This window comes from Phasianus colchicus, chromosome 3, assembly GCF_987193195.1.
Source record: "Phasianus colchicus chromosome 3, bPhaCol1.hap1.1, whole genome shotgun sequence".
Lineage (NCBI taxonomy): Eukaryota > Metazoa > Chordata > Aves > Galliformes > Phasianidae > Phasianus > Phasianus colchicus.
The window spans coordinates 41,412,236-41,419,792 of record NC_143438.1 but is presented as its reverse complement, the minus strand read 5'-3'; positions in this window follow the sequence as shown (position 1 = coordinate 41,419,792).

Sequence of the window (7,557 nt, the reverse complement as noted above, 5' to 3'; positions counted from 1 at the left end):
GCTTCTTAAAATTCTATGAATATGGTAACTGAAGTGTTACAAATAACAGCTCTATTATTTCAATATGTGCTACATTTCTCATTTTAAGAATTTTATTACAAAGGTCACCATTGAATGAAGAACTCAGAAATAAGGTATTTAACAGAACTGCGCACAACTGCAGCAGCTCACTCAAATTTAAGACTATGGAGAATCTGAGAGAGGCAGAAAGGATAATTTGAAGGAGTTGTTTTTATACAATCTTACTGTTGCAGTTGTTATTCAATACCTAATATCATAGTATAATTTGTGATGTTAATATGTGATGTTAATGTGTGCTAGTAAACAAGGCCCATTATCTTCATAAATGTGAACATTAAATAAAATTAGATACTGACAATAACTGGATGCTGACACAGGAAAACATTCCAAATTGGTAGATAATTTGACAGAACACATATATTCTGAACTTCAGATTTAGAAAAAAGTTGACAATTCCATTTTCCAGTTAAAAGCTTCAGGAAATAAGGGCCATTTCAGTTTATTTCTATCTAATCCAGAGATGGAATGGTGAAGTAAAATATTTGCCTATGTCTATCTAACTATATAGATCCCAATGGATTTTTAATACTTTTTGAATACTACACCTACAATGTTTGTAAGAGATGGAAATAATATTTTGAAATGCTATGAGAAAACATCAAATATTTAATGAGAACAAACAAGTGAAGAATGAGGGTGCTTTGGTGACTTCTAAGAAAAATAGCATGCAAAATCACATGCTCTCTACTGAAATAAAATTTTAATATCTGGAAACAATTTGAGAGGGAGAAAGAGAGAGAGTTGATTTAAAGGACAATAATGTCTTACTGAAAAGAGATCTGAACATAAAGCAAAATAAATTAGACACTACTTATGTTAATTAATTAAAACTGTAGTAAAATTAGAGAAGGTTAAATCACGTTCTCAATATGAAGTCTGTGTGTTCACACAGAAAACACTGTTTAACTGAAAGCCACATATTTCAATCTTTTACTGCTATTTTCTAATTCCATGCTTACAAACTATTTCTTTTAAACTACAGCAAAAACAGGAAGAAAGGAAAATCTGGAAAACTTGGGCTGGTAAGCATCACCTCTGTGTCTGGGAAAATCATACAACAGTACATTTGGGAATCAATATTAAAACATATGTATAACAAGGAGATTATCTGAGACAGCCAGCATGGCTTCAACAAGGACAAACTGTGCCTGAGCAATCTGTTGTTTTTCTAAGATAAAGTGACTTCATCAGTCAACCAGGGAAGACCAACTGGGAAGACCATCTACCTGGACTTCTGTAAAGTCTTTGACAAACTCCTATGTATAAATTGGAAATATACAGATTTAAAGGGTGGACTATTCAGTAGATAAGGAATTGTCTAGATGACAACAGCCAAAGTTGTTGTCAGTGGCTTCTGATTTAGTTTAGATGATGGGAAATAACTATTTACTCAAAGAGTAATGAGGCACTGGAACAAGTTGTTCAGAGGCGCTGTGGATGCCCCATCCCTGGAGGTGTTCAAGGCCATGTTGGATGAGGCTCTTGGCAACTTGTGGCAAGTCTGCCCATGACAGAGGATTTGAAACTAGATGATCTTTAAGGGAACTTTCAATCCAAGTAATTCTATTATTCTGTCATATGATTCTACTTTGACTCTGGATATAATTCTTAGAGTTGTTCTCTTTCGGTCTATGACAAAAGTACTGCTGAGAGCCAAACAGTAATCACAGAGATTGTTAGAAATTGTTATGAAGGAGTTAAAAAACAAATTATCATAATATCATTATAAATTCATACTGTGCTCACACTTGAAAGTGATACATAATGCTGGTTACCTCCTATCAAAGATCATAGAATCATAGAATTGCTCAGGTTGGAAAAGACCTTAAAGATCATGAAGTCCAACCACAACCTAACCATACTACCCAAACTCCAACAGCCCTCTGCTAAATCATGTCCTTGAGCACCACATCCAAACGGTTTTTAAACACTTTCTGAATGGTGATTCAATCACCTCCCTGGGGAACATATACCAGTGCTTAAGAACCCTTTCTGTAAAGAAGTTTTTCCTGATATCCAGCCTAAACCTCCCCTGGCACAACTTGAGGCCATTAAGAGATGATGAAGTAGAACAAGCGAGGTACAGAGAAGGGCAAGACAGATCATTAGAAATAAGGTGTAAATTTCACAGAAAAAAAAAAGTTTTCCTTTGCCTAGAAAACAAGCAACCTAGGAGGGTTTTGCCTGTCTGGAAAACGGCGGGGAGGGGGGGAGGGGGGGGAGTAGGAATGTGTTATGATTTAGCCCAGCAGGTGGCTAAGTACTGCACAGTTCTGTGCTGACTCCCTCCTTCCCATTGGGCTGGGGGAGAGAATGAAAAAAAAAACCAAAAACAAAAGCCAAAAACCAACCAACCAAACAAACAAACAAAAAAAGCACTCATGAACTATTTATTAAGATAGAAAAAAAGGAACAGGATAACAGTTATGAAATATATGCATATATTAATGTATATAATATGTGATGAACAAGCAATTGCTCACCATCCCCCAACAAATGGCTAGCTAGCCCCAAGTAGTAGAAAAAAGATGAACTCCCACCCCTTTCAAAACTTTCCTTCTGCATGATGTCATATAGCACGCAATATTCCTTAGGCCAGTTTAAGTCTGCTGTCCTGTTTCTGTCCCCTCACAGCTCCTTGGGTGCCCCCTCATTGGTAGGATAGTAGGAAAAACTGAGTCTCCTTAGCTCTTACAGCACTGCTCAGCAACAACTAGAAACATCAGGGTGTTATCAACTATGTTTTTTCTCCTAAAACCAAAACATATTGTCTCGCTCCAGTTTATAGGAGGGAGAGAAGATTCTTTTAATATCTGTATACCCGGTGTGAGATTAAGAAACAATGGTTCAAATGTTCGTCCGACCAGTTTATTACATCTTAATCAGGGTGATGGGGAAGAGGAGGATGGACACTATTATGAATTAGAGTAATGAGGAAGGGAAAGAGGGTGATAGGAAAGATAGGAAAGAAGAAACAAGGAGTCTTTATAGGAAGCAAGAGGGAGATAGTCACCGATCCAGCGTGGTTCATAGTCCAGTCTTTGATCTTCAGTAGTGGTGGGTCATCGGGCATTGTTGTTCCGTTGAGGATGATGGTGACCATGGCGATGATGGCTCCTTTTCAGTGGTAGTACCAACTTATTTATACGTCCAAAATGGTCGAGTCAGCTCTCTTTGGAGCAGCTTCTGGCTCTGGGATCTCAGCAGAAACTCCTTTGTTCCTATCTTCCTGGCCTTGCCAGCAGATAAGAGGGAAAAGACAGGTGCCAACTTGTATCTTGCCTTCACAGGATACAATGACATCATCCCCCAGTCTCCCATAGCAAGATGGAGTTATTTGGTCACAGGCTAGATCTTCCGCCAGTAAACAGTCCTGAGCACTATCTTCCGAAGGTAAACAGCTAAAACTGTCCACACAGTGATGTTGATTGCCACATGGCAACACCCATCATTCATCTGCTAGACAAGTCACTATTATCACAAGAAATACCTCAGGAAGCAAGCTTTGAGCCAAAAAACAAAGAAGGATTCTCACACATATTAGATACTAAGAAGAAAAACAATTCTGTCTCATCTGAAACTAAGACAGAACGATTACTTTTTGTTTCTCATAACAGAGAAACTCAGCCATAAGAAATAATTTTATCACTGGTTATAAAACAAATAAAAAAATTCTTTAAAATTACATATAATTGCCCAGATTAAACATGTTACTGATGAAGTTCCTAAATGAACAACTGAGGAAAGTTTGAAAAGGGGTCTCTCTAGAGTTTCTCTCAGCTTTGTATGTTTTTTCTCTATGTCTTAGCCATTGTGGGATACAATGTGTTAAACTAGATGTTTCTCTATGCCTGTAACTACAGTCTTAAACTTGAAAATGAATTTTCTGGGCTGATAAATATTAGCTCAGGGGATTATAACCCTCCTTCAAACACTTCTTTTTAGCAGTTTTGCTTCTCAATCTGAATGTTAACAGTATTTACCTAGAAATAACAAATTAAAATGTTCCACATTTCAGACAATTCTGCTTAGTAAACAAACAAACAAAAAACCAAAAAAACTAGTTAGACACAGTGAGTGCCTAGCATTACTAGTAAATTCTTCAGTTCTTTTCTAGAATTTGGCATAGCAAAGTCAGAGGAAAGGAACTAATTGAGACTGGCTGATAACTCCTATGTTTAACTTCTGTCAGAGCAAAGCAGATTCTCATACAGTCCTATTTTCATACAATGAGAAATTTGGAACTACAGGGGTTACTTGGTATGAAGACATATACTCTTTATTCTGTACTATTCCCATCAGTTTTGTAAGAACTCTGTATAAAGTGTGATACGTTTTCAGGTGGTATTGAATTGATACAAACACACATATTTCAATAGAGCTATCTCATTTTTTACTGAGTAAGAATTAGACCCCTCATGAATGAATTTCATTGACTTTTATATAGCAAATGAAATTTCAGTGAATATATTCAGTGAAGAGCTGCCATTCAGCCTGGTGCTTTCTTGTATAGTAAATTATATCATAGATAGCGTTTCTGCAAATTCTAAACTGAATACAGTAAATGCATCATGTAAACAAAATAGTTTTTGCAGCACTGGGTATAATACATGTTGCTGTTTTTGTTTTGTTTTTAATTCTGCTCCCATTACGATGATAAGGTGTTCTTTAATGAAGATAACAGAGATCAGTAAGTTTTGTACTACAGATTTGCAAAACTTGTTGCAAGTTACAGTAAATGATATATATTTAGATAATGAGGACACTCATACACAGAAAAAGAATAAAATTAATGTTCTTTTGTTCTTTATATGGTCCACCTCTAAGCATGATAAAAGGCAATATAAAAGCAAGAATTAGCTGTGGACATACTGAAAAATTATCAACACTCTCACATTCTTTCAAATGAAGGAAGCACTTTTCTCTATCCTGCCTTACATCATTTTTTCTTTCTGTCAGATTAATACACTAGAAACCACCAGATACACATTGACTCAGGATCATTTTCACCTGTAGTCACTGTTCTGATCATTACTTTGTAAACTTGAGACTGTCTTAGTCCAAGAGAAATTTGATGATATTCAGCACCAAAAGTACAAGGTTCATTCAGAATAAATAGAATCATAGAATGGCTTGGGTTGGAAGGAACCTCAAAGATCATCTAGTTCCAACCCTCTTGCCTTGGGCAAAGTTGCCAACCAACAGATAGTAGGTATTAAATCAAGTTACTCAGGGCCTCATCTAACACCTTTGAACACCTCCAAGCATGGAGCATTCACTCCTCTTGAGTAGCCTGTTCCACCACCCTCTGAGTGAAAAATTTCCCCCTAAGATCTAATTTAAATCTTCCTCTTTTTGTTTAAAACTGTTCTACCTTGTCCTATTACTATCAGACTGTGCAAAAAGCATGTCTCCCTCATAATTATAAGCTTCTTCTAAGTACTGGAAGATCACAGTGAGGTCTCTCTGGAGCATTCTCATAATCAGGCAGAACAAACCCAGCTCCCTCAGCCTGTCTTCATAGAAGTAGTGCTCCAGCCGTCCAAAATCTTGACATCCTTATAGAGCTGGCATACTCAGGCCTGGATGCAGGACTCCAATTATTTATCCATCAAATAGTCCAACTCTCAAATCCATCCCTCTCCATTTTAGATGTAACAGTTTGGTGTGGGATCATATCAAAGGCCTTGCAGACTTCTAGACATACTCATCAGTTGAATATACTTCCTTTGTCCATTAGTGCTGCCACTCCATTGTAGAAGGCCATCAAAAGTATCAGGCATGTTCTACCCTTGGTGAAATGAACTTCCTCTCCAGACACACAATATTTTTTCCTCAGTTACTTGAAGAATGATGGAGGTTAATGCATTTAGAATCAGAAACCAAACTGAAAACTATAATAATTATACTTTATATACTGCTGTGCCGTAGAATAAACTTTGTAGATTTTTTTTTCATTACTACTTAACTTTTAGTGAGGTATTACATTACTTTTATAGTGAAAGGAAATACAGTCAAAAGTGGTGGGGCACACCATAGGAGAACATATGTTGTAAACCTACTTTCAGTGTAGTACAATTTTCTTCACAGCAATACTACTCCTGTAATTAAGCAGAACTGAGAAAAAAAGAGAAGGGAAGGGAAGGGAAGGGAAGGGAAGGGAAGGGAAGGGAAGGGAAGGGAAGGGAAGGGAAGGGAAGGGAAGGGAAGGGAAGGGAAGGGAAGGGAAGGGAAGGGAAGGGAAGGGAAGGGAAGGGAAGGGAAGGGAAGGGAAGGGAAGGGAAGGGAAGGGAAGGGAAGGGAAGGGAAGGGAAGGGAAGGGAAGGGAAGGGAAGGGAAGGGAAGGGAAGGGAAGGGAAGGGAAGGGAAGGGAAGGGAAGGGAAGGGAAGGGAAAAAGAAGGAGATTCTCCTTTAAAGACCCTGACTACAAAGCTGAACCAGCTTTTTCTGTTCCTAGATTACTGCAACATATTCTCTACTCTTTAATTTTAGATTCAGCAAGTAAAATCTCCTGAAATCTTAGTATAACTATAAACATTATTGGAAAGGAGTGGTAAACATAAATAGTTCTCTTCAATAACACAAATCTTGATGCATAGCAGAAATAGGGATGATGAGGCCACTGGGCTTTTGGAAAATGTTGTACATGTGCAAAATAAATGGTAAAACTGGAAAGCTTTAGTTGTTTTTAAAAATGTACAAAGTATTAAGGTGAAAGTCAAGTATTAAATTAATGTTAGGATAACAAAGCTGATGCAGTTTACAGAAAACAGAGAAGCAGAGATGAGTCATTTAGTCACATTTGGTTCTTTCTCTTCTTTAGCAGAAGTACCATGTTAGCAAATGGATGGCTGTTCATAAATATTGGCAATACTCAGTCCCAGCACAGTGCATGACAGTTTTCAATAAAATATTCATTGTGATGCTTTGAGGTCTTCAGAGGTACATAAAACAGTCCCCAAACCGCACATTACATGCAGTTTTCTATTATACACTGCACAAAATGTCCTTGACATTCAAGAGTTTGCCATACATATTTTAACATGCATCACTCCAGGGTGTATTTGAAAATACCCTCCACTTGCCTTTAATAATAATGACTTGTCAAGTGGAATCCAGATCTTGGTTAATCTAACATAATATGGACTTGATGACTTTTATTAACTGTCAAATGGAGCCCAATAGCCGTCAAAAACATTTTTCTCTTCTGTCATGCATTTGTTCCCAGCATGTTTCATTTCTGACCACAAATGTAAAAGGTTAATAAACTGCAATATTAAAAGTCATTAATATTCAATATTCATGGAAAGTGAATAATTTTGCAGATTTTTTATTTTAAAGATGTTGTGGCATTAATGTGACTGTTCTGCAGCCTTACAGAAACACAGCGTGCTGCATGTAACAGCTAATTTGAAAGCTAAGATTTCTGTGAAGTATCACTGCCATATTAGACTGTACTCATCTTTATTGAAATT